Source organism: Procambarus clarkii, chromosome 74 (assembly GCF_040958095.1).
Source record: "Procambarus clarkii isolate CNS0578487 chromosome 74, FALCON_Pclarkii_2.0, whole genome shotgun sequence".
NCBI classification, from domain to species: domain Eukaryota; kingdom Metazoa; phylum Arthropoda; class Malacostraca; order Decapoda; family Cambaridae; genus Procambarus; species Procambarus clarkii.
Window position 1 is genome coordinate 9,247,011 of NC_091223.1, and position 27,408 is coordinate 9,274,418.

At 43.5% G+C, this 27,408-nt stretch overlaps 1 long non-coding RNA gene across 1 annotated transcript; it reads left to right on the forward strand.

Annotated features, from left to right (window-relative positions):
- The first annotated feature begins 13,866 nt into the window (after window positions 1–13,866).
- On the forward strand, window positions 13,867–26,587 carry LOC138356775 (uncharacterized). Its single transcript, XR_011224647.1, has 3 exons — window positions 13,867–13,999; window positions 17,422–17,453; window positions 26,327–26,587. It is a non-coding gene; the product is annotated as an uncharacterized lncRNA (long non-coding RNA).
- Window positions 26,588–27,408: the final 821 nt, after the last annotated feature.

The window sequence follows — 27,408 nt, forward strand, 5'->3', positions numbered from 1 at the left end:
ATTTGTTCTAATGGCCGGAGGTTATCTTGAGGTTATCTTGAGATGATTTCGGGGCTTTAGTGTCCCCGCGGCCCGGTCCTCGACCAGGCCTCCACCCCCAGGAAGCAGCCCGTGACAGCTGACTAACTCCCAGGTACCTATTTACTGCTAGGTAACAGGGGCATTCAGGGTGAAAGAAACTTTGCCCATTTGTTTCTGCCTCGTGCGGGAATCGAACCCGCGCCACAGAATCACGAGTCCTGCGCGCTATCCACCAGGCTACGAGGATCCTAGTGTGAGGCTTAGGTAGGTGGGGAAGGCTTATGAAGGTGGGGAAGTTTTCTCTCCCGGTGGGTAAAATATGCCTCCATTAACATCGATTCGGTGTCGAATCAACATGATCGAAGGTGAATCCACGTGGAACGCAATCTACGTTATCAACGTGGAACGCAATCTAAGTTATCCACGTGGAACGCACTCTACGTTATCAACGTGGAACGCAATCTACGTTATCAACGTGGAACGCAATCTAAGTTATCCACGTGGAACGCAATCTACGTTATCGACGTGGAATCAGTATTTACGGCGTTGAATTAATTTTAACGACGCTGAATTAACGTTATCAATATTTCATTAACGTTATTGTGGGAAAAAGACTCCCACATCGTCCATAAACTGTTAATGAAACAGGTAGAAATAAATTGCCGCTGGTTGTGTAAATTCCATTATAAATACACACAGAGGGGCCAGGCGGCTGAGTGGACAACGCTCAGGATTAGAAGTCCTATGGTCCAGGACTCGATCCCCGGTGAAGGCGGAAAACAAATGGGCAGAGTTTCTTTCACCCCCATGCACTTATTCACCTAGCAGTAAATCAGTATCTTTGAGTTAGACAGCTGCTATGGGCTGCTTCTTGGGGCTCTGTTCGAGGGTGAAAAAAAAGTTTATTGACAATTGAGAGGCGGGCCCAAAGAGCAAGAGCTCAAGCACAACTATTCAATCAAGCACAACTAATACAAGTTGTGCTTGTATTCACTAAGCACAACTAGGTGAATAAATTTATTTATTTATTTATTTATTTATTTATTTATATATATAAAAATTGATACTGAAAATTACGACTTTACTCCAGAAAACGGGGTTAATTTCCACGGGTTGTCATCCTCCCGCCACAAAATCTATTTAGCTAATGTTACACTAAAATCATCAGTCTCAGGTCTGATACCAAAATAAAATGAATCTACTAAATTAATTATATATATATATATATATATATATATATATATATATATATATATATATATATATATATATATATATATATGGAATTGTTCGTTTGTTCAAAATCGCTAATCTCCGAAAGTTCTTCACCGATTGTTTTGAAATTTTCACACAATGTTCCATTCGCATCCGAGCGGGTTATTATATACATTCTATATTGATGTCACGTCTGTGACGGAAAAAACATGCTTTTGAAAAACTGTTTTTTTTTCATTTGAGAGAAATCTTCGAAACCTCTTTACCGATTGGTTGAAATTTTGACACAGCGTTGCATTTCAATAGGCGCGTGTTTTTATATACCTACTATATACATGCCTCACTTGAGACAGGAAAAAACATGCTCGTTTTGAAAAACAGTGGCATCTGTTGGACGTAAGAGCAATACACGCTTTAATCTCCCAAAGTTCTTCACCGCTTGCTTTGGAATTCTGACACAACGTTCCATTGGAATATGCACACGTTTTTATATACCTACTATATAGATGCCACACCTGTGACAGGTAAAAGCACATTTAAAAAAAAGTGCCATCTGTTACCCGTAATTGCAACACACACAATATACTAAGTATGTTATGAATTCCATTTCAATGTTTCCGATTATATAGAGAAATTGAATTTTCATAGATTTCGATTTATTTTAATTTTGATTTAATTATTTTGTTTGACAGTGTGTTAGAATTGAGCTGTTTTGTTTACCATACCGTTCATTTCATGAGTATAAGTAAAGATGCCACACCTGTTACAGGTAAAAACATGTTTGTTTGTTTTTAAACAGCGCCATCTGTTGCACGTATGAGCAATTCACGCTATACTAAACATGTTACAATTCCATTTCAATATTTCCATTTTCATTGATAAATTGAATTTTCATAGATTTCAATTTATTTTCATTTTGATTTAATTGTTTTGTGTGACATTGTTTTGGAATTGAGCATTGTTGTTTGATCCATTTGGTAATGTATGGTAAATATCTCATACATACCAACTCATTTCGTGAGTATCGTTTATTTTTTTTATCTTGTCATTGTTTTTCATTTCGTTTTTAATTATTTATCTTATATTTCAGTAATGGGAACATCAGATCATTAGATGTTCCCAATTTTCTGATGGGAACATCAAATCATTTGGAAATGCCTCGGACGAGGGAGTGGGGAATGATGGGGAGGACGAGGGGACACGGGAGTGGGGGATGGTTAGAAGGACGAGGGGATGGTGGAATTGGGGATGGTGGAGTGGGGGATGGTGGGAGGACATAGGGATGGAAGAGGGAGGAAATGGCGAGGAGGACGAGGTGATTGGAAAATGGGGAATGAATGGGGAGACGAATGGACGGGGGAGTGAGAAATGGTAGGGGAGGACAAGGGGATGCGGGAGGAGGAATGGTTGAGCCATTCAATTGCTGAATGGAACAGCAACCCACATGCGTTGCTGAGCCACAGCAACGCGTGGCCGGATACAGCTAGTAGTCAATAAAGATCTAACATCAAACCCATTACTTCTTCTGAATTTCAATGAAAACTAGTTGATTATGACGCCAAGGCAGGAGGAGGTGGGTAGCCATCATTTTTATTGTTTGTGGAACTTGAGCCGCGACGGAGCGGGCTTCCCACAACCCAGAAAATTACTCCAGCAAGTCCCAAAAAGCAGCGTGACTTACGTTAGTCACTATTTGTTGCCAAGACATGACAGAACTAAGGAAAGTGCAGGGTTCGGTTTTTTCTAATAGTACATAATATGTTGTTTTATTAATATGTGTCTAGGATTAAATCGTTACGATGCTGGAATACACCACCCGAAAGAGTAAGTTTTAATTCAAAATTAATTACCTATATTTCATGTGTAACACATGTGCTTTTACAAGTTATCGTCAGTTTTTAAGGTGTAATTTGTTGGTAGGTAAATTCTGACCGCATGAAACAACAATTGAGTTGGTACACCCCAGGACCACGCGGACGCCATTAATATCTGTCCAGTACAGGAAAAAGTAAACCTGTCCAAGGGTATCTCCTGTTGGATGACCAGCCATCACTACCGAATCAGCTGAGATTGTTTTAAATTATAACTAACACATTTGTAGCAGTCCTACTAACGATTTAATTACAATTTAGTACACAAATTTATATCAACCTTTTCATTACTGTGTGATAAACTGAGTTATGAGGCCTCCCCCCCCACAACAAAAAAAGTGTGAAGGTAAGTTTACTGATGATAATAAATTATAAAAATACAGTCCACTCACAAGTAATAAATACAATTAAATACAATCTCTTGAATCAATAATCAAATCAATCACCGGTAGAGTACCACACAGTTATCGACCTTAATTTAACATCGTTAACTGCCGAGAATCAGTTGGAAAATAACAACAAAATATAAACAGTCATATTTCTATCCAAGTTATTCCTCAAGGAGCTCCATTCAATGGTTGCAAAACACCGCCGTTATTTTGACTGATCAACTGCGGGATTTTTTTACGTGAAATTCTAAATTTCCTTTTGGGTGGTTTAAACCTCGTTTATAGCTAACGTGAGTAGAACATTATAGAACACTGACAAAAAAAAAAGACTTTGTATATGGATAGTTTCTAAACCAAAGCTTCGTCGCGGACAAAACATGTATCCATGTACCCCAAGATGATCACGTGCCCGATATTCTTTCATCACCTTAACAAGTTTCCTAGCAAGTTGCATCCAAGCTACCTTGGGATTGTTAAATATTTCCTCCTGTAAACGGTACTTAATTCAGTGTTTATAAACCGGTGTCACTTACGGGAATCCTAAGGTGTTGCATTCTGACAGAAAGCATGAGAACGACCATTAAAAATAGTGTGGGTATTGATCGAGTTAAAACGTATAAGAGTCGTAGTCCTCATAGGGCTTGCCCGATGTGTTCTAAGCATCCAACATGGGTCAATATAAAACGAACTTGTGCGTGCTGGGGGCTGAGACAAGTCAACACGGGATTGGTAGCATCTAAGCATCACGGAATGACAAATTATCACAAGAGAGTATACTATGGAGTGTTTTCACTAGTTGTCCTTTGTATGTGTTGGCAAAAGTGTTGTCGAACACCGTAACATAAGCCGCCACCCATAGCGGCCGGATACACAAATCTTTCCCAATTATAAAAGCATTAATGCTCTAAACAGTAATCCAGCTATTAAACATTTTAGTCACAGCGCAGTAATTGGCCAAAGTCGCTTCACTGTGAAAATCAATAATATGTGAAAAACGTCACTCCAGCACTGAGCAGTTTCTGTGCAGTGACGCTAAAGCGAATTCTGGACGGACCCACACAGTCGCAGCCAGCCCGTTCTGAACCACAGTACCCAACACGGTTCAGAACAAAACTAGACCAGATAATTGGACAGTGGTATATCTGACGCCAAGTGAAGTGACAAGCAGAATACCAGAAGCTGCGCAAAACACAAAGCCAGCTATAATCACATAGCTATTATGTTTAAGGAATTAGGATAGACATTAAGCTGTGTAAATACTGGGAATATATACACACGGTGTAATGCTCAGGGAAGATTAATTATATCTGTTGATCTCTATCTTGCAAGAATTCTGACGCTGTTAAGCTCAGACCTCAGGAATTATACGTCTCGTCCAGCTTTCAGACCTTTGGCGCAAAGCACGCCAGGCATTTATTGTACCATAAATCTTACAAAAATGCCCGCACTTGTCTCTTGATAATTAAGAAAACTGTGGGGAAGTCTTAAGCTAAGCAATACAAATTTCCCACTTACCTTCGTTCACCGTCCATAACATTGGACGACGGAGTGAGGCGGCAGACCAGTAGATGCTGACGAAGATATCTGAAAGACGAAGACGGCAGTGAGCATTTTTCATTTTCATCTGTATGTGAAACACTTGGGAAATTATTTGAGTCGAGAAAGCCGTACTATTTTTCTGCACGACGGATTATGCTCCACTGTGTGTAAACACAACAGAACTGCTTTTTTATACTGCTTACCCTCCCTTCTCTCTCTCTCTCTCTCTCTCTCTCTCTCTCTCTCTCTCTCTCTCTCTCTCTCTCCCTCTCCCTCTCCCTCTCCCTCTCCCTCTCTCCCTCCCTCCCTCCCTCCCTCCCTAGGACAAAGAATTACAGCTTCCGTTGTTGACAAAACGGGGGGTGAGGAAGGCGCGGACACAGGGACGGGGCCCCGGGTGGTAAATGCAGTCATATATGGCAACAACGCCTAAAGAATGACCGCAAAATTCGACCTCACAAAAATTAACAATTACCTTAACATAGATCACGCTGTATCCTCTCGCTGCTGAGTCCAGACATCACTCACATAGAGAAATGTTTTGAAAGTTCTCGTGAAGTCCTTTGAGGTCCTTTTTGCGGAATTTCCATTCAGTGCGTTATTTATTGATAGGAGAATTGGACGTAGTAAGGAAACTGGCTTATGGGAAGGAGTTAAATATGAATTGTAAAAAATATGAAGTGATTAACGACTGAGTGTTGTATCACCTTGTTTTGTTTTTGTTCTTTAATCGTGTTCTTAACATTGTTCTTGTTACAGAACAATATAATTGAATAACTAATAACTGCATCATTATCGTTAACAGTATTTGTTTTAATTATAAATATTGTATGTTGTCCGTTATATAACGCTGCCATAGTTGTCGATTTAAACATTATTTAACATTACTTTACTGAATTTGTTTTCTTTATTAATTTGATAATATGTAAACATGTGACATTGAATTAAATTTTTACTTTAAAGAAATGTTATAAATTCTTAATTTTATTTACATTTCATGAAGTTACCAATAATGTAAAAAATCCTCTTCTTGATATGTTGACTATAAACTTCCCGTGGTGCACACAATGTGCTTCATAATTACATTACTGGACCCAAATGATTCCAAATTTTTCAAACAATTTAGCTTGTTTATTGAAACCTTAATCAATTTAATGTTATTATTATTATTTTTTTGTATTTGAAAATTAATTGACGCATTGCGGGGATTCGAACCAACGACCTGGGTTGCGACCTCTTTGCTTTTATCATTCATATGAAACGTTAGTGTCTCCAAGTGTGTGATTTGTATTAGTATGTTAACAATTATATTATTTATTTCTGTATCATTCCAACGGTTTGGAATATAGTGTACAATACTACTGACGACACAGAATCCTTATTATGTAATAATATCCAGTTTGGATATTTATTACCCATGGTAGTAAAGTATGCTTTGTTGTATTTATTTGTCATAATCCACTGATTTAGTCCTGACTATATGCCCACACTAACCTCTGTACACGAGCTGTGAGGGTTGGAATCCCTTGTGTCGACAATCAACATAGTTTATGTACATAGTCTGAGGGATGAAGGGGGAAAATAGCGTGTACATTTGTTTGTCATCCAGATCGCTGTAACAACGACGGCTAGACGGTTAATGGATGAGCTAACTTTGCTGCGGTCCGCAGATGTGATGCGGATTTAACAAACAATTTCTCAATATTCGCGTCATTCCATTTACGCATGTTTTTCATATTATATTGTGATAGGCTCTCTCAAAATAGATTATCAGACATTATTAGGTCTGCATTTGAATGAGATTTGACTTTAATTTCACCTACAATAAAGATCCAAGATTCTAGTTGCTAAGTATGGTCTGTCATTATTACAACATGGAGTTTAGTCAGGGGAAGTTTGCTAAGACGTGATCGAACACGAAAATTTAGCCTCTTGACCATTTGCATATAATTATGTCAAGCGACATCTAATTTTGACTTGTTAGCTCTGTCTACTACACGCAGTAATCAATGTGATACGGTCTGTGACTGGATACCTTAGCACTCACTCCCATATATTTCTTGAGATGAGCGCCAAGATATGTCTAGCCAATTTCAGAGTTTCCGCCACACAATCATTTGTCACCACTTTCGCTCCTACACCTCTTAACTGTGTAAGTGTGTGTGTGTACACTCACCTAGTTGTGCTTGCGGAGGTTGAGCTTTGACTCTTTGGTCCCGCCTCTCAACCGACAATCTACTAGTGTACAGATTCCTGATCCTACTGGGCTCTATCATATCTACATATGAAACTGTGTATGGAGTCTGCCTCCACTACATCACTGCCAAATAAATTCCATTTACTAACTACTCTGACACTGAAACAGTTTTTTCTAATGTCTGTGTGGCTCATTTGGGTACTGCGTTGACTGCGTGTAGATGATGGAAGAAGCACTAATTTGATCTCCATAACACTTCGCCCAAGGGACAATTATAGGAGCTGAACTCGCTCCTGCCACTATGTTCTTAAACAATGGCTGACCTCCCTCACCACTGACGCCTGGCTCTCCTTGTCCAGATGTCAATATGTGGTAGAAGGGTCACATTTACTTTATTTGTTGGTACGGATAATTAAGTTAACTCAAATGAGATATTTTATAAATGTTGAAAGTCCAAAGACTACTGTATTAACAATAATTCCCAACAGCTGGTGAATTTATAGCACTATGTGGCAATGATATTTCGTTTTCTATTGACAGAAATTGCCACTGTCCTACATTTTCTATGGGTTAAGTTGTGTATATAACCCAGCAGCAATATTATCTGCTTATTGTATTTATTATTAGTAAATGGTGTCGGGTTTCCGATTTTGATACTAGCATAATGGCACACCTCTGAATTTTTTCCAGCTTCGTCATGTGGTTGACAAGGTATGGATTCCATGCTGGGGCCGCATACTCTAGAAATAATCTTACGTGTGTGGTATACAAGAGTCTGAAGTATTCCGTACACATGTTTCTGAAGGTAGTTAGTCAGCCATGCATACGCCGCCAATGTTATTCTTGTGTGTATTCACCTATTTGTGCTTGCCGGGGTTGAGCTCTGTTCTTTCGGCCCGGTTCTCAACTGTCAATCAATCAACTGTTACTAACAACTAATTATTTTTTTCCTCCACACACTCATACACACACACACACAAACACACACACACACACAGGAAGCAGCCTGTAGCAGCTCTCTAACTCCCAGGTACCTATTTACTGCTAGGTAACAGCGCACCAGGGTTAAGGAAATTCTGCCCGTCTGTCTCCACCGGAAGCGGGGTTCGAACCCCGGTCACTCGGTCCACGAGTCTAGAGCTCTGTCCACTCGGCTACCCAGCCCCTTAATGGGGCTGTATGTGTGTGTGTATTTACCTAAGTGTTTTTATCTAAGTGTAGTTACAGGATGAGAGCTACGCTCGAGGTGTCCCGTCTTCCCTGCACTCTTTGTCATATAACGCTTTGAAGCTACTGACGGTTTTGCCCTCTACCACCTTCTCACTTAACTTGTTCCAACCGTCTACCACTCTGTTTGCGAAAGTGAGTTTTCTTATATTTCTTCTTCATCTTTCTTTAATTAGTTTAAATCTATGACCTCTTGTTCTTGAAGTTCCAGGCCTCAGTTTAAAAGCAGTTATTTTGTTAGCCAACCAAGCTCTCATATGCCGCTGATGATACCCTTTTGACGTGTGCATTACAAGATACGTATGATATCAACCCGTTAATTTTTTTTTCTTTCTGTCCATATCCTCAGATTTTTTAAAGCTGAAACAGAATCTAACGGTACACACAGAAATCACAATAGCGTGATGCATCAAATGAACAAATCCACAAGGGCCGTGATGAGGGTTCGAACCTACGCCAAGAAGCTCCTTAATCGACTGAGCTACATGGTTATTTATTTATTTTAATTTGCATTTTTTTAATATATCTCAACTGTCAATCAATATATTTGTTAATTTTTCATGTTCCTGGTTGCCTTAACAATGAAGACGGATCATAGGGAGGGATGGAATTATCAGGGGAAAGTGACAAGCCATTACGACTGTATAGCACTTAGAAAGGGTCAGGTTAAGGATTTGGGATGGGACAGGAGTAAGGCATGGTGCCCAACGACTTGGACGTTCGGGGAATGAACGTGACCGTCGCTGTACCGTCCAGCCCAAGTGGTTGGGATATTTAAATAAAAATGGCATTAACGCTTTTAGTAGGCCTGACACGTTTCGCTACGTTCATCTTAACATCCTCAGAGGCAGAGGATTTAACAACCAGGCAACCAATCACTGCTGGGAGAACAGAGACATACAGTTAATGGAATGGCGCCAAAGTCAATCCTCCCCGGTCAGTATACGAACCTGGGCCAAACCGCCCGTGGAGCGAGTCTTATGTTACCACTGCGCCACCAGCATCATGCACTCACCTAGTTTTGTTTGCGGGGGTTGAGCTTTGCTCTTTCGGCCCGCCTCTGAACTGTCAATCAACTGTTTACTAACTACTTTTTTTTTTACCACACCGCACACACACCCCTGGAAGCAGCTCGTGACAGCTGACTAACTCCCGGGTACCTATTTACTGCTAGGTAACAGGGGCATTCAGGGTGAATAAACTTTGCCCATTTGTTTCAGCCTGGTGCGGGAATCGAACCCGCGCCACAGAATTATGAGTCTTGCGCACTATCCACAAGGCTACCATGTGTGTGTGTGTGTGTGTGTGTACTCACCTAGTTGTACTCATCTAGTTGTGTCTGCAGGATCGAGCATTGACTCTTGGATCCCGCCTTTCGAGCATCGGTTGTTTACAGCAATGACTCCTGTCCCATTTCCCTTTCATACCTGGTTTTAAAATTATGAATAGTATTTGCTTCCACAATCTGTTCCTGAAGTGCATTCCATTTTCCCACTACTCTCACGTTAAAAGAAAACTTCCTAACATCTCTGTGACTCATCTGAGTTTCAAGCTTCCATCCATGTCCCCTCGTTCTGTTATTATTCCGTGTGAACATTTCGTCTATGTCCACTCTGTCAATCCCTCTGAGTATCTTATACGTTCCTATCATGTCCCCCCTCTCCCTTCTTCTTTCTAGTGTCGTAAGGCACAGTTCCCTCAGGCGCTCCTCATACCCCATCCCTCGTAGCTCTGGGACGAGTCACGTTGCAAACCTCTGAACCTTTTCCAGTTTCATTATATGCTTCTTCAGATGGGGACTCCATGATGAGGCGGCATACTCTAAGACTGGCCTTATGTAGGCAGTGTAAAGCGCCCTAAATGCCTCCTTACTTAGGTTTCTGAATGATGTTCTAACTTTTGCCAGAGTAGAGTATGCTGCTGTCGTTATCCTATTTATATGTGCCTCAGGAGATAAATTAGGTGTTACGTCCACCCCCAGGTCTCTTTCACGCGTCGTTACAGGTAGGCTGTTCCCCTTCATTGTGTACTGTCCCTTTGGTCTCCTATCTCCTAGTCCCATTTCCATAACTTTACATTTGCTCATGTTGAATTCCAGTAGCCATTTCTCTGACCATCTCTGCAACCTATTCAGGTCCTCTTGGAGGATCCTGCAATCCTCATCTGTCACAACTCTTCTCATCAACTTTGCGTCATCCGCAAACATCGACATGTAGGACTCTACGCCTGTAAACATGTCGTTAACATATACAAGAAATAGAATTGGTCCCAGCACCGATCCTTGTGGTACTCCACTTGTTACTGTTCGCCAGTCCGACTTCTCGCCCCTTATTTACCTCAATCAACTATATAATTAACCTCATTAAACATTAAACTTCGGTATAAAAAGTCGTAGTTTCAAACTGCGAGTACGTGCAGAGAGCCAGAATTTGGCTCCAAAATGTGGCTCAGGCGTCGAATTTGGAATGCTTGGGTTTATTTGAAAATTTGAGGGGGGGGGGGGTAAAATGTGACCCATCGCCGCTTTCAGTAATTGGCATATTTTCGGGTTTTCTGGGTGGCTGAGTTTAGTGCCCTTTTATATATATATATATCATAATGCGAACAAGCCTGAATGGTCCAAAGGACTATATGCGACTGTGAATTTGGGGTGTGAGTTTTCAGTCATATATCATAAGGGTTTTGCCACTAACAGGGTGACGTTTGCCTTAGCCATGGGGTCGTCTCGCCCTCCAGTGCAGAGGACATTGTCGGCTGGTCTAGCGTTTACGGTGCCGGTGGACCATCCATTGGTTGGTGTCGCCCTGGTGGACGTGCTTCATGTGCAGCTGTCGGACCTGGTGGGCATCCAGCTGCTTCAGGGCAACCGTGCTGTGGTCAAGTTCCGCCTCCAGGCTGCCTTTCAGGCGTTTCTCGAGCGTTGTGAGGGGCGTGTTTACCCCTCTCCCTGATTCAGCTGGCTCAGTTAAGGTGGTGATTCTTAGTGTCACCTTAACGTCTGTGGCGGTGCATGGTGCCCCCTTCGAATTTCAGGACGACTTTTTAACCTCCTGTTTTGAGCGATTTGGGACAGTGTTAAGTGTTCGTTGGAACAAGGTCGTTGCCGGGCACTGTGTTGGTATGCTTGACGGCTCCCGCACCCTGACAATGTCGCTGAAGTGTAGTGTACCGTCGTCGATGTCCATGTTGGGTTACACGCTCCACTGCCAGTATCGGGGTCAACCGCGCACCTGTTATCGGTGTGGTCACGAGGGTCATCTGGCTGCAGCGTGCGACGTGGGAGCAGCTGGTCGGGTGCATGTTTTTCGTGCGGAGGATTTCCCGCCCTTGTTACGTACGAGCGGTTCTGAGGACGGAGTAAGTGCTGTGCCTGAGGCGCCTGATTGCCTGTCTGCTGCTCCGCCTGTTGAGGCGAATTCTACGGCCTGTGCGACATGTCTGGTGACTGCTGTGGCCCCTGGGGTTGTTGAGCCGGTGTGTGTGGGTGTCGGGCCGTCGCCTAAGCTGCGAGTAGTGCAGGATGTCTCGGTGGAGGTCCATGTCCCGTCCCCGCCTGTGGATGTGGTACCGGCTCCCGGGGACGCGGGTTCTGCTGTTTTAGAGGGGGTGCTTCGGCAGGGGGAGGTGCCTGCCGTGCTTGTGTGTGTTGGTGACTGTAGTTCTGCTCTTTCCATCCCTTTGCAGAAGCGTGCGCGTCGGTGTTCTGAGGCTGTTTCCCTGGATGATGTAGACAGTGTGGGGTGATGTGGCCTCTGTGGACTCTTCGGACGGTGCAGGTGTGGCCTGTGTGGATGTGAAGATGGTGGCCGTGCCTGCGGCGGGGCCTGGTGGGCGTGGTGTGGTGCGACCTGTCTCGAAGCGTTCGCGGCGGGCTCGGAGTGTGTCTCCCCTTCGTGGTGTGCCTTGGGAGGAGCTGGGGGAGCATGGTGATCTGGCGTCGCCGAGGATGATGGTGCTGTGATGGGCTCTGAAGTTGCTACCTGTGCCTCACCTCCTGCGTCTCCTGCTGTTGGATCTTCGCAGTGGGGGCTTGTCCCTGATGATCGGGACCTTGTCGTGATGTTGCAGAAAGATGTGCGCCGGGGGGCCTCGGCTCCTGTGCCCGGTGGTGGGGTCGGTGCCGCGCCTGCATCTTCTGCTGTATCCCCTCCTTCCTTGCTCCGGTCTGGGGGTTGCCTAGTCCCGTCTGCTGGGGTCGTGCCCTGTGAGGGTCCGGAGTTAGGCCCTTATCGAGATGCCCGGGTGCTTCCGATCCCGTGGTGCTCGTCCACTGTCTGGGTGTTGCGGGTGAAGGAGTTTGTGTATAGGGTGCCGGATAGGATGTCTCAGCCGAGGGCGCCGCCTGGTGGCCAGCTGCCTGCTGACCTGCGGGTGATTTGGGAAGCGTACTGCTTGCGCTTTCCGATACACAAGTTTCCGGAGATGTATTAGTTCCCGTCTTGCGCATACTGCTAAGGCGTGCGTGGGCAAGATGCCACCGTGACCACGACGCCCCGCCTCCCGGTGCGGGGTGTCTCCCTCTAACGTTCGCCTCTGTTTTCGTCGCCTCTCCGCTCTCTACGGCCCATCACATCTACCGCTTTTGACTTTCTTCTCCTCCTAACCGTCAACGCGTCTCCTTATGTCTTTCCTGGTGCAGTCATCGGGAGGGTTAACCCTTCATGCAAACTGCACCTATTCTCAAGAAGAAGATATATCATAATCAATGATGTTCATAGATTTATACCTTCTCCAGAGGGTTTGCTTAGTTATCAAAGCTCATTAAACTATATGTTTCGTCCATCTAGTTCCCTTTTTTATTTATTTCTCCTTTTTGGCACATATTTTTTGAACGAGTTCAGGAATGACCCATTATTTATTTCCATTTAGGTTTATATCAAGGTCCCTTGGGGTTGGTATAGTATTGTAAGTGTTTGCTGCTGTCACCTTGGATAGCGAGGATTGGGCTACATCTCCAAATGTATATTTGCCAGATAATTTGGCACTAAAAACAGAGCGCATATATTATTGTTTAGACTAAATCCGCTACTCATTACTTTCCTGAAGTTGTCATATATACACTACAAAATCTGAGTGTAAATCACGAGACAATTAACACGTGATGAAAAATGTGACAGTGTCAGACCACCAAGGAAGAATTGAAACAGGAATTTCCTTAAGTATTTTCGTATTTAATAATACATCTTCAGAAGGGTGTTTCAATTCCTCCTTCGAGGTCTGACACTGTCACTACAGAACATGAATGTATTTAAACGTTCCAACAACGAATAATGAGAGCAATCATTATATGGATGGCGTAATAACAGGGGAGCATTAGCGCCTCTGGTGGTCAGATGCTTAACTGTATTGGAGGTTGACAGTTTAGATATTATGGTGAAGTAAAGGTGAGTGGCGCGTCTGGGAGTCCCGCTTCTTAACGGGACTCCTCATTTGTCGACCAGCCGCCGCCAGGCAAGGGTCACGTTGATTATCAGTGAGCAAAATAAATCTTGTGTTGCAGATATCATTTATCAATCATAATATAGAAAGGATTGTACGAGGTGTGTACTTCATGTTGTTATTCGTTATTATTTTGTATATTTTATGTATTTAGACAAAATATAGAGGTGATTGTCAGGTGGCAGCCATAGGTGTACCCGCTAGTTAAGTCATTAGGGCGCTTGTGGTGGCCTTAATAGCCATGCCAGTAGCTAGCCATCAATCTTAAGGTTATCTTGAGATGATTTCGGGGCTTAGCGTCCCCGCGACCCGGTCCTCGACCAGGCCTTCTTTTTCTTACACATTCCCAGGAAGCAGCCCTAAGCAGCTGTCTTACTCCCAGGTACTTATTTACTGATAGCTGAACAGGGTCATCAGGGTCAAAGAAAGTGCCCATTTGTTTCAGCCTCCACCGGGGATCGAACCCGGAACCTCAGGATTACGAATACGAAGCGATGTCCACTCGGCTGTCAGGCCCCTTAAAACAACCCAAAGAGAAATCTTCGACATATTTTAATAAAAATCTGAATGAAACGAGAAATTTTGGCCACAGATTGTGTGAAGATGGTGGGGGGGGGGGGGGAGATTGAGGGGGTGGAGGTTGGTACGATGAGCATGATTGAGAATGATGGAAGGAGAAGGGCTCGTATGATGAATTGACCTAAGGGCCACCATCTACAGTGGCTTCGACGGGGACAGGATTGCGGCACCTTGTCAAAGGTCAGCCTTCCTACTCCCCCCCCCCCCTTATTTTATTGAGGATTTGTCTTGTGTATATTGTGAACAAGAGGAATAACTCGGCATTTACGACTTGAGTGGTTAAGCGGGTTCATGGGTTAATAATCCTATGGGGGAAACAACACACCTATTTTCTGTGTTACATTGTGGCTTGTTGAGCTTGAAGCTGTTGTCCAGCCTGTCTGTGTCAAATATGATATTTTAGAGAAGTGGTCTGTATTAATAGCCTCCAATTTGGTCAGTATTATAATTTTATATATTTTCTTAATTTGTAATACTGACCAAGTTGGAGGTTATAAACACAAAGCACTTCTTTAAAATACATTACAAAGTATAAAGCAATGCATTAAAATAGTATTACAAAGGCCTCGGCTGTTATTTATTTATTTATATATCTACAAGAAGTTACATTGGGTTTCTGAGAGTACACGGCATGATGTGTTTACATTCTTGTAAAGCCACTAGTACGCATAGCACTTCGGGCAGGTCCTTAATCTAACAGATAATATTATGTAGGTAATTTCTAGCAAAATTTATAGGCTAATCTATCAAAATCTACAACAATTTAAACATTTATAGTGTTAGTCCTTCAAAGATTCGTGGTAGTGACAGTTTAACAAGTTCTGGCATGATTGTTGTTGCTGTCTTGAACTTTCTCCAAAGCGGAAAATCATTGATATCTTTTTGAAGTGAGGTTTCCATATTAGGACACAGTAGGCCAGATGGGACCACAACAGAGACTCGTACAGTTGAATATTCAATGTTGTTCGTTTAAGTCAAAGATTCGTTTAACTGTTCTTAAGGATTGTTTTCATATTAACTGTGAGTCCCAGATGTTCAATGGCTGGTACATCATAACTCCTAGGTAATATTGACTTAAATTTAACAGAGGACCACCATTTCTCCATAGTGCCCTCTACGGCAACAGGAAGCCGGCGGCTTGTCAAAGGTTTCCCAATGGTTCCTGAGGAGTTTGTCTATCTGTATTTTGAGCGCGCAAGCTGCTGCATTATGACATTAAAGGTTACCTTGAGGTTACCTTGAGGTGCTTCCGGAGCTTAGCGTCCCCGCGGCCCGGTCGTCGACCAGGCCTCCTGGTTGCCGGACTGATCAACCAGGCTGTTGGACGCGGCTGCTCGCAGCCTGACGTACGAGTCACAGCCTGGTTGATCAGGTATCCTTTGGAGGTGCTTATCCAGTTCTCTCTTGAACACTGTGAGGGGTCGGCCAGTTATGCCCCTTATGTGTAGTGGAAGCGTGTTGAACAGTCTCGGACCTCTGATGTTGATAGAGTTCTCTCTCAGAGTACCAGTTGCACCTCTGTTTTTCAACGGGGGTATTCTGCACATCCTGCCATGTCTTCTGGTCTCATGTGATGTTATTTCTGTGTGCAGGTTTGGGACCAGCCCCTCTAATATTTTCCACGTGTAAATTATTATGTACCTCTCCCGCCTGCGCTCAAGGGAGTACAGTTTTAGGCTCTTTAGTCGGTCCCAATAGTTTAGATGTTTTACGGAGTGGATTCTAGCAGTAAAGGATCTCTGCACGCTCTCCAGGTCAGTAATTTCTCCAGCTTTGAAAGGTGCTGTCATTGTGCAGCAGTACTCCACTCTAGAGAGCACAAGCGATTTGAAAAGTATCATCATCGGTATAGCATCTCTAGTGTGAAAAGTTCTTGTTATCCAACCTGTCATTTTTCTTGCAGTTGTGACGGCTACTTTATTGTGTTCTTTAAAGGCAAGGTCTTCCGACATGAGTACACCCAGATCCTTTACATTGCCTTTTCGTTCTATGTTATGATTTGCCTGAGTTTTGTACGTGGTTTCCGTTTTATATTTTCATTTTTTCCATAGCGCATGAGCTGGAACTTATCTTCGTTAAACACAAGGTAGTTTGGTAGTTTGGTGTCTTGTAGCTAAGCTAAAGGTGGCATATAATGTTTAGCAACAAGTCGCCCTAGATTGTTCACTATGTGGACGACGTTTCGGTCCTGGACCATTATCAAGTCGACTTGAGAATGGTCCAGGACGGACCGAAACGTAGTCGTCCCTTCACCTTCTAGTGTGTGGTCTGGTCAAACTACTACAGCCACGTTATTGTGACTCCTCGCCTGCACTTAGTGTGTTAACGACTGGGGCGATGGAGTGGTCATATCAGGGCACAATAAATGTGGAAGATAATTGTTTGCATCTTGTTTACTCTGCGATGTAAAATGGTTTCACCTGTAAATGGTCATTTTTGACAATGTAATCACTAGGCTTCTAACGTTAGTTTAGTGCTCATGGACCATATACTGTACTTGAGAGGTTTTAAGCATGTTGTTTATATAATTTTGGCCAATACACAGCTAAATAAATTAATAATACACAGTACGTTTATCTAAGGTTAGCTAAAGGTTTGTTTTTAGTGGAAGACCCTAATAAGATAATGTGTTTCTATGTAACTTTAAAAGAACATTGATGCTTTACCATAGCCTCATGAGTCAGACAAAAATGTATTCCGTTAGGCTATTGCAGTCTTATCAGTCTTGCCTACTCGCTATTGTTGATACAATCTGTAATTAATCTCCATTGCAATTGCACCTTTTCCAGTGTTCTTGAAATTCATAATTGTATTTTGCTACTCGATTGTATTTGAAATAAACTGTTTATACTTACCCTGGTGCTACATAGCCTTCCTGGTTTGGTGCCTTCTTTTGATAATTACTTATACTTGCCCTTAATATATGTAAAAAATATTTTTTCAGGAGTGTGGCACGTGTGGACCAGAGAAGTCAAGGTAAAGTGCGTATTTAACAGCTAGTTCTGTGGAGGAGCGGGTGGAACTAGATGGACGTAGAAAACTTCACATTCTTGTTACACTAACACTGGTTTGTGCCTCGGAGAGGCTGCAGGATCCAGTAAGTTCAGTAGAACTTCGGTTTCAACTCCTTTTGACCATGTCGTAGCTCAGTCGATTACGGCAGCGTCTGGGATGCTCTCGGATGCAGGTTTGAATCCTCGTCCCGGCCCTTGTGGATTTGTACACTCTTGTTAACAGGCTGAGAGCTTTTCTTTCCCATAGATTTATTTATAGAAGAGTTAGCAATAAGTCGGCTGGGTTATTAACGTATTGTTTTTAGCTCCCATTTATATTATGCCGTTCAGTTTTGATCGTTATACTAAAGAATGGACATAATTCATTAGAACGTCAGTTAGGATGACAAAGCTAATCCCGCAAATTAGAAAGCTTCCGTATGAAGAGATGTTGGAAAACCTTAACGTGACATGATTGAAGTGTACAAGTGGATGAATGGGCATAACAAGGAAGCTATTGATAAGGCTTTAAATGAAGATAAGTTCAGATTTAGGAAATACCTGGGTAAATACTGGATTGGTAACTAGGTTGTGGATTTGTGGAACAAATTACTGCATCATGTGCAGACGACGAGTCACAATAACGTGGCTGAAGTATGTTGACCAGACCACACACTAGAAGGTGAAGGGAAAACGACGTTTCGGTCCGTCCTGGACCATTCTCAAATCGATTGTGGATCATACTACTGGATCACTGGATCCATATTACTGGATCATAATAAGCATAGGAATCTTTGATTGGTTGAAGCTTAGGTTAGACGTATATGAATGAGTGTAGGTGGATATAAATAGGAAGTGCCACGTGCAGGACAATAGGCCATCTGCAGTTTCTTGACTAACGTTCTACTAGTTTACACTCAGAACGCGACTATCCAATCAGCTTACATCGGTATCCTCAATTGCTGCTAGATGATCAAGGGCAAACATTTAACCTTGATTGTTTAATACAAACCAAATGATGGGTAGCAAAGATGTATGGTAAGGTAAAAGCTGGGTGGCGAGGCAAGTTTTGGGGTAGTGAAAACTTAGAATATTGTTCAATGTGGGTGACAAAGACTTGCTGTGAAGAGTAGGTAAAGAATAAATTGAGAGATAGGAGAATTATCTTAAGATTAGACTTGGACTGGCTGGCATATGCATTATATATCATTAATGCATATGCCAGGGGGGGGGAGATCTCCCCAAAGGCATAAACTGCTAGGTCAGGTCATCCACAAACCCATATCCAATGACTCCAAGGTCATGGGAAGCTTGACCTTCCCATGAAGTTGGAGGATTGTTGGTGGGTTTGTGGATTTGGAATGAGGGAAGAGGCGGGCTGGATGAGGCAGTTTATGTCTTGGGAAATATTTGTAATCAATTTATTTAGAGATGAGTGTGAGCAGAAATGACACGCTATTGTAGTCATTTATAGTGAAGATGATATTGTATTTTCCATATGAGAAAAAAAATATGCGTGGCGAAAACTTAAGTTGAGATAAAAGTATGTTGTCAACAGCTCTACAATAAAAGATTTCGTTGTGGAGGAGATTCCCGCCAGAAAGGTCGGCCATCATGGCGCGCAGTTTGATCGCTCCAGGTTGGACTTTTTTTCCACACCTCGCCTGGAGCTCATCTTTGAACTCAGCTGGCTTTTTTGGGCCAGTGTGTGCTCACTGCAGCTACCCAGGGGCTCAAAGCATCGGGGGAGGCCGGAGCCTCCCTAATGGACGCCTCCCCGAGCGGGGGCGCCATGTACGTTGACAGCAAGTCCCAGAGAGGAAAGCGGCGTTTGGTCACATTTGTCCCAAACCTCCCTGCAGTTTTCCAAATATCCCAATTTCGAGACCTGAGCCATATTTTGGAGCCAAATTCTGGCTCTCTGCACGTATTCGCTGTTTGAAATTACGACTTTTTATACCCAACATATGCCAAGTACTGAAAGCGGCGTTTGGTCAAATTTGTCCCAAACCTCCCTGCAGTTTAAAAAATAATCCAATTTCGAGGCCTGAGCCATATTTTGGAGCCAAATTCTGGCTCTCTGCATGTATTCGCTGTTTGAAATTACAACTTTTATACCCAACATATGCGAAGTACTAAAAGCTGCGTTTGGTCATATTTGTCCCAAACCCCCCCTGCAGTTTTCAAAATATCCCAAACATCCCAATTTCGAGGCCTGACCCATATTTTGGAGCCAAATTCTGGCTCTATGCACGTATTCGCTGTTTGAAATTACGACTTTTTATACCCAACATATGCCAAGTCTTGAAAGCGGCAGTGAGTCACATTTTGCACAAACTCCCTTGCATTTTTCGAAATATCCCAAATATCCCAATTTCGAGGCCTGAGCCATATTTTGGAGCCAAATTCTGGCTCTCTGCACGTATTCGCAGTTTGATATTACGACTTTTTATACCCAACATATGCCAAGTACTGAAAGCGGCGTTTGGTCACATTTGTACCAAACCCTCCCTGCAGTTTTCAAAATATCCCAAACATCTCAATTTCGAGGCCTGAGCCATATTTTGGAGCCAAATTCTGGCTCTCTGCATGTATTTGCAGTTTGAAATTACGACTTTTTATACCCAACATATGCCAAGTACTGAAAGCAGCGGTGAGTCACACTTTGCACAAACTCTCCCCCCCCCCCGCAGATTTCAAAATATCCCAAACAATCATTTTCGAGGCCTGAGCCATATTTTGGAGCCAAATTCTGGCTCTCTGCATGTATTTGCAGTTTGAAATTACGACTTTTTATACCCAACATATGCCAAATACTGAAAGCGGCAGTGAGTCACATTTTGCATTTTGTTGGAAATGAAAAAGTCGCAAATTCAAACTGCGAATACGTGTAGAGAGCCAGAATTTGGATCCAAAATATGGCTCAGGCCTCGAAATTGGGATGTTTGGGATATTCTGAAAACTGCAGGGGAGTTTGTGCAAAATGTGACTCAATTCCGCTTTGAGGACTTGCCATATGTTGGGTATAAAAAGTCGTAATTTCTAACTGCGAATACTTGCAGAGAGCCAGAATTTGGCTCCAAAATATGGCTCAGGCCTCGATATTGGGATATTTGGGATATTTTGAAACTGCAGGGAGGTTTGGGACAAATGTGACCAAATGCCGTTTTCAGTACTTGGCATATGTTGGGTATAAAAGTCGTAATTTCAAACTGCGAATACGAGCAGAGAGCCTGAATTTGGCTCCAAAATATGGCTCAGGCCTCGAAATTGGGATGTTTGGGATATTTTGAAAAACTGCAGGGGAGTTTGTGAAAAATTGTGACTCACTGCCGCTTTCAGTACTTGGCATATGTTGGGTATACTAAGTCGTAATTTCAAACTTGCGAAGACGTGCATAGAGCCTGAATTTGGCTTCCAAATATGGCTCAGGCCTCGAAAATTGCGATGTTTGGGATATTTTGAAAACTGCAGGGGGGATTGGGACAAATGTGTCACAATGCCGCTTTCAGGACTTGACATATGTTGGGTATAAAAAGTCGTAATTTCAAACTGCGAATACGTGCAGAGAGCCTGGAATTTGGTTCCAAAATATGGCTCAGGCCTTGAAATTGGGATGTTTGGGATATTTTAAAAACTGCAGGGGGGATTGGGACAAATGTGTCCAACGCCGCTATCAGTACTTGGCATGTGTTGGGTATAAAAAAGTCGCAATTTCAAACTGCGAATAAGTGCATAGAGCCAGAATTTGGCTCAGGCCTCGAAATTGGGATGTTTGGGATATTTTGAAAACTGCAGGGAGGTTTGGGACAAATGTGACCAAACGCCGCTCTCAATACTTTGCATATGTTTCGTATAAAAAGTCGTAATTTCAAACTGCGAATACGTGCAGAGAGCAAGAATTTGTCTCCAAAATATAGCTCAGGCCTTGATATTTGGATTGTTTGGGATATTTTGAAACCTGCAGGGAGGTTTGGGACAAATGTGACCAAACCGCCGCTTTCAGTACTTCGCATATATTGGGTATAAAAAAGTCCGTAATTTCAAACTACGAATACGTGCAGAGAGCCAGAATTTGGCTCCAAAATATGGCTTAGGCTCGAAATTGGATGTTTGGGATATTTTGAAAACTGCAGGGAGGTTTGGGACAAATATGACCAAACTCCGCTTTCAGTACTTGGCATATGTTGGGTATAAATAGTCGTAATATCAAACTGCGAATACGTGCAGAGAGCCTGAATTTGGCTCCAAAATATGGCTCAGGCATTGATATTGGGATGTTTGGGATATTTCGAAAACTGCAGGGGAGTTTGTGCAAAATTTGACTCACTGCCACTTTCAGGACTTGGCATATGTTGGGTATAAAAAGTCGTAATATCAAACTGCGAATACGTGCATAGAGCCAGAATTTGGCTCCAAAATATGGCTCAGGCCTCGAAAATTGGGATGTTTGGGATATTTTGAAAACTGCAGGGAGGGTTGGGACAAATGTGACCAAACGCCGCTTTCAGTACTTGGCATATGTTTGGGTATAAAAGTCGTAACTTCAAACTGCGAATACGTGCAGAGAGCCTGAATTTTGGCTCCAAAAATATGGCTCAGGTCTCGAAATTGGGATGTTAGGGATTTTTTGAAAACTGCAGGGGAGTTTGTGCAAATGTGACTTATTGCCGCTTTCAGTTTTCTTGGCATATGTGGGGTATAATAAGTCGTAATTTCAAACTGCGAATACGTGCTGAGAGCCAGAATTTGGCTCCAAAATATTGCTCAGGCCTCGAAATTGGGATATTTGGGATATTTCGAAAACTGCAGGGGAGTTTGTGCGAAATGTGACTCACTGCCGCTTTCAAAGACTTGGCATATGTTGCGTATAAAAAGTCGTAATTTCAAACTGCGAATACGTGCATAGAACCAGAATTTGGCTCCAAAATATGGCTGAGGCCTCGAAATTGGGATGTTTGAGATATTTTGAAAACTGCCGGGGGGGGGGGGGGGGGGGGGGGATAAATATGACCAATCGGGGCTTTCAGTACGTTGCATATGTTGGGTATAAAAAGTCGTAATTTCAAAGTGCGAATACGTGCAGAGAGCCAGAATTTGGCCTCCAAAATATAGCTCAGGCCTCGAATTTGGGATATTTGGGATATTTTTTTAAACTACACAGGAGTTTATGCAAAATGTGACTAACTGCCGCTTTCAGTACTTGACATATGTTGGGTATAAAAAGGCGTAATTTCAACCTGCGAATACCTGCAGAGAGTCAGAAATTGACTCCAAAATATGGCTCAGGCCTCGAAAATTGGTATGTTTGGGATATTTTGAAAACTGCAGGGGGGTGGGGGTGAGCAAAATGTGACTTACCGCCACTTTCAGTATTTGGCATTTGTTGGGTAATAAAAAGTCGTTAATTTCAAACTGCGAATACGTGCAGAGAGCCAGAAATTGACTCCAAAATATGGCTCAGGCCTCGAAATTGGTATGTTTGGGATATTTGAAAACTGCAGGGGGGTGGGGGTGAGCAAAATTGTGACTTACCGCCACTTTCAGTATTTGGCATTTGTTGGGTATAAAAAAGTCGTAATTTCAACTGCGAATACGTGCAGAGAGCCAGAATTTGACTCCAAAATATGGCTCAGGTATCGTATTTGGGATGTTTTGGGATATTTTCAAAACTGCAAGTCTGAACAAGCACCCACAGGTCTGAACAAGCACCCACAGGTCTGCACAAGCACCCCACAGGTCTGAACAAGCACCCACAGGTCTGCACAAGCACCCAATGGTCTGAACAAGCACCCCACAGGCCACAGGAAATCTCCAGAAAAATGTTATTTAGGTATGAGAGACCATTGTTGCTGGGTGCCCTCTACAATTCTCCGGGTGCCTAACTTGTTTAGGCAGTTTCATCCGGAGGACCAGGTGCACGGGGGTCAGGTGAGATGGGCTTCAGTCCGTCATCTCGGGTCTCAGGTGATCTCGTCTTCCGGTAGCCGTCTCGTGGGGGCTAGACATCAGTGCTGAGGGACCTAGAGAAACAATTCTCTAACTGGAACAAATGCTGTTACTGGGACAATTGGCATAGTTTGTTGCCTCTGTGGGGATCTCGTCCAAGGCTGTCAGTCGTAGGCGAAACAGTTTTCCTGCTAGCCTCCCCCATCTAATGAGACGCGAGAGTGTGTAACGATTCCATTCCTGGAAACTCTAACGAGCGGTGAACAACCAAGCAACAGTTTTCGCAGAAATGCCACACCAAGTTAGGGATACTGAACCCATCCTCTCCTGGGTTTCCTCATCATTAGAACTCACGTTCAGATAGGGTCCCAAGTCGAAAGAAATCTACAGCACCCCTGGTGAGGCGCAGGTGGAGAACCTGAGCGCCACCACACCGAGTGACCTCCAACTAAGGTGTAAACACCGAGCGCAATCGGTCCACACCCGACACAGCTCCCCTGGCACTTTACAGTGAAGTGCTCCTATACGGTGATGACACAGTGCTCCCTAGACCTCACGGTGAAATGCCCACAGGTTCCCCCCTTACACAGTGCTCCCAGGACTCTCCCAAGTGGCAGATGACAGTCCAGGAACACATACTCCAGCGACGTCGGGTTAAACTACCCAGTCCTATGTAGACATGCTGCCACTCGCGGGGCTCCGAGATGCAGCACCCCTGCTGGACCTGTCTGGCAAATGCAACTTCTCCAGGTAATAGCCCCGTCTCAGTAAAACCTTCGGACGGTGCCCCCGGCGCACCTAACCTACTCAGGTTCTCGGGACAGTTGAGGTGTCAAGTAAGTGAGGGACGATCAGGGGCAGTTTTTTTTTTTTTTTTTTTTTTTTTTTTTAAATTTAGAAAAAAATGGGGTGGGGGCGGTGTTTTTTTGGAGTAAAGAGGAAGGAGAGGCATAGGCGAAGAGAAGGTTTAGAAGTGGGAAATTACAGTGAGAGGTGTGAAGCAGGCAGGCTGTCCGCCTTGCTGACACCATGTGTGGGTGTTGGTAGCTAAGCTAAGCTGGCTCCCTCTTGTCATGTCAGGGAGCTGTGAGTGTGTGAGAGGTTCTTAAGCCCTAGTTCAGATATCTTATATTTTAGGCCTGTGTGCCACACTTTGTCGAAGGCTTTCGAGACGTTCCTAAGCACTATATTACACTGATCTTTTTTTCGACCCTGCGTTGGCTATATGCTGGTAGATCAGGGCCTCCAACTAAGCTGTATGGGCCCCTCTGCGGTTTCTAAACCCATGCTGCCTGATGTTATACTTCCCTTCCTCTTCCATGTACTTCACAAGTCTCTGATTGATAATTAGAGGGGTAGTGAGGCCCCACACTTGAAAACCTATCCACCGCTGCCTACTGGATGGGGGGAGGGGCGGTGTATACCTATCCACCCGCTGCCCACTGGATGGGGGGGGGGGGGCGGTGTAACCTATCCACCGCTGCCCACTGGATGGGGGGGGGGCGGTGTAACCTATCCACCGCTGCCCACTGGATGGGGGGGGGGAGTGTAACCTATCCACCGCTGCTCACTGGATGGGGGGGGGGGGGTTTAACCTATCCACCGCTGCCCACTGGATGGGGGGGGGAGTGTAACCTATCTACCGCTGCCCACTGGATGGGGGGGATTTGGGCAAAACGTGACCCACCGCCGCTTTCAGTAATTGGTATATTTTCTATATAAAAAGTCGGAATTTCAAACTGCAAATGCGTGCAGAGAGCCTGAATTTTGGCTCAGGTATCGAATTTGGGATGTTTGGGATATTTGAAAACTGCAGGGGGGTTTGGGCAAAATGTGACCCACTGCCGCTTTCAGTTGTATATTATGTATAATATGTATAACAACGTGTGGTGTTACAATGTAATGATTTTGTTACAGTGTGGAAGGTGGTTGTTAGTGTGGTGGATGGTTATTGTGGTATAATGGATGGTGGTGTGTTAGTCTAATTGGTGGTGTAATGATTGATGATGTAGGCAGGCAGGGCAGCCATTGGTGGTGATAATGATTGATGATGTAGGCAGGCAGGGCAGCCATTGGTGGTGATAATGATTGATGATGTGGCAGGCAGGGCAGCCATTGGTGGTAATAATGATTGAGGAGCCGGTCGGCCGAGCGGACAGGACGCTGGACTTGTGATCCTGTGGTCCTGGGTTCAATCCCAGGCGCCGACGAGAAACAATGGGCAGAGTTTCTTTCACCCTATGCCCCTGTTACCTAGCAGTAAAATAGGTACCTGGGTGTTAGTCAGCTGTCACGGGCTGCTTTCTGGGGGTGGAGGCCTGGTCGAAGACCGGGCCGCAGGGACACTAAAGCCCCGAAATCATCTCAAGATAACCTCAAGATGTGGGTTTTAGAGTGTAATGGGTGGTGATGTTGGTTTTAGAGTGTAATGGGTGGTGATGTGGAATTTACAGTGTAATGGGTGTTGATGGTTGAGTGATATGTGGTGAAAATGTGTTACAGGGAGGACCTGGAAAAATACAGGTTTGGAAACAAGGTTGTTATTTTTTTAAACAAATTAGTACAAGGAAACATAATAGGCATAATATCACTTGTTTCAAGCATAGGTTAGACATTTATATATATAAATAAGGTTGGGTGGATATAGATATAGGCAGCCTCCTATTTTTACTCATTTATAAGCTGCAGTTTCCTTTATCCATACACCCAACCACATGGGTTGAACGGTAGAGCGACGGTCTCACTTTGTGCAGGTCGGCATTCAGTGGACAAGTTCTATATAGTCGTAATGATTTGGCACTGTCTCCTGATAGTTCCCTTCCCTTATTCCTATGCTGGTATGTTGGTGTGTGGTAGTGGTGTGTTAAGGTGTGATGGATGGTAACTTCAGAGTGTGATGTGTTGCAGGCATGGCTCGGCCACTATCCTGACGGCCGACGATGGGGAAGGTGACCTATACAACGCATCCGTCTCACTGGAGGGACGCCAGCTGCTGGAAGTGGACAAGCAGGAAGGTGTTCATGTCGGAGGCTCTCCGGAGTACCTGGGTGTGAGTGTCTTCAAGATCAAGGGCGACTACCATGATGGTAAGGAGACCCGCTTCTCACCAGCCCACTGTGTCACCAGCAGTACTTTCTCCTCTAATGTTGAATATTCAGGCTACGTAAGAATTACGGTAATAATTTAAATATCGGAATGCTTTAAAAGACAATAGCTTCACAAATTATATTATTTTGTTATGATGCTTTTGCAGTAAAGACCATATGGCAAATTCAAGTAGTTATTGATGTGATATGATAGAAATTTTATATCCTTTAAGTAGTTATGTTACAAATGAATGATATACTATATAACAAAGGAAGTATTACCACCACAAAGATGACCTACTGCAGAGCACTCTAACATTAGGAAAGATTGACATCTATGGTCGCAATGTACACAGTGTGATTACAGCATTTGTTTACACCATTTCTCACTGAGAGTATTCTTGTATTATTTTATAATTTTAACACATGATGATCTACTACAGTACTTCTTTATGGAAATATTTCATATTAACAGCTTCTCTATAAAGATGCTGCATTTCAAATAATTTGCTTTTTTTGACCATGTTTCCATGCCATGATCACCTATCAGCTCCCTCCATGAGATGTTTTGCAATTCCTCTCTCATTCCCTGATAGTTTCCTCAGTGGTCTAGGTCATCCTGAACCTTTACGAGAGTTTCTGTAATTGTGTGTAATTGTGAGAAATGAGCCCTGCACCAGGTCTAGAAATTGATCCCTGCTTGCAATGTTATTTACCCAATCTGTCTCATGGTTAAAATCGACCATTATAAGAGTTTGGGTTTGTGACTCGGCACTCATCACATTATGTAGATCAGTAACTTCCTCTGTTGTCGCTATGTCAGCCCTGTAGCATACTCCCCCTGTCGGTATGTTACCATCTTGATCTAGTATATTGCACCATACAGACTGAGGATCTCATAGT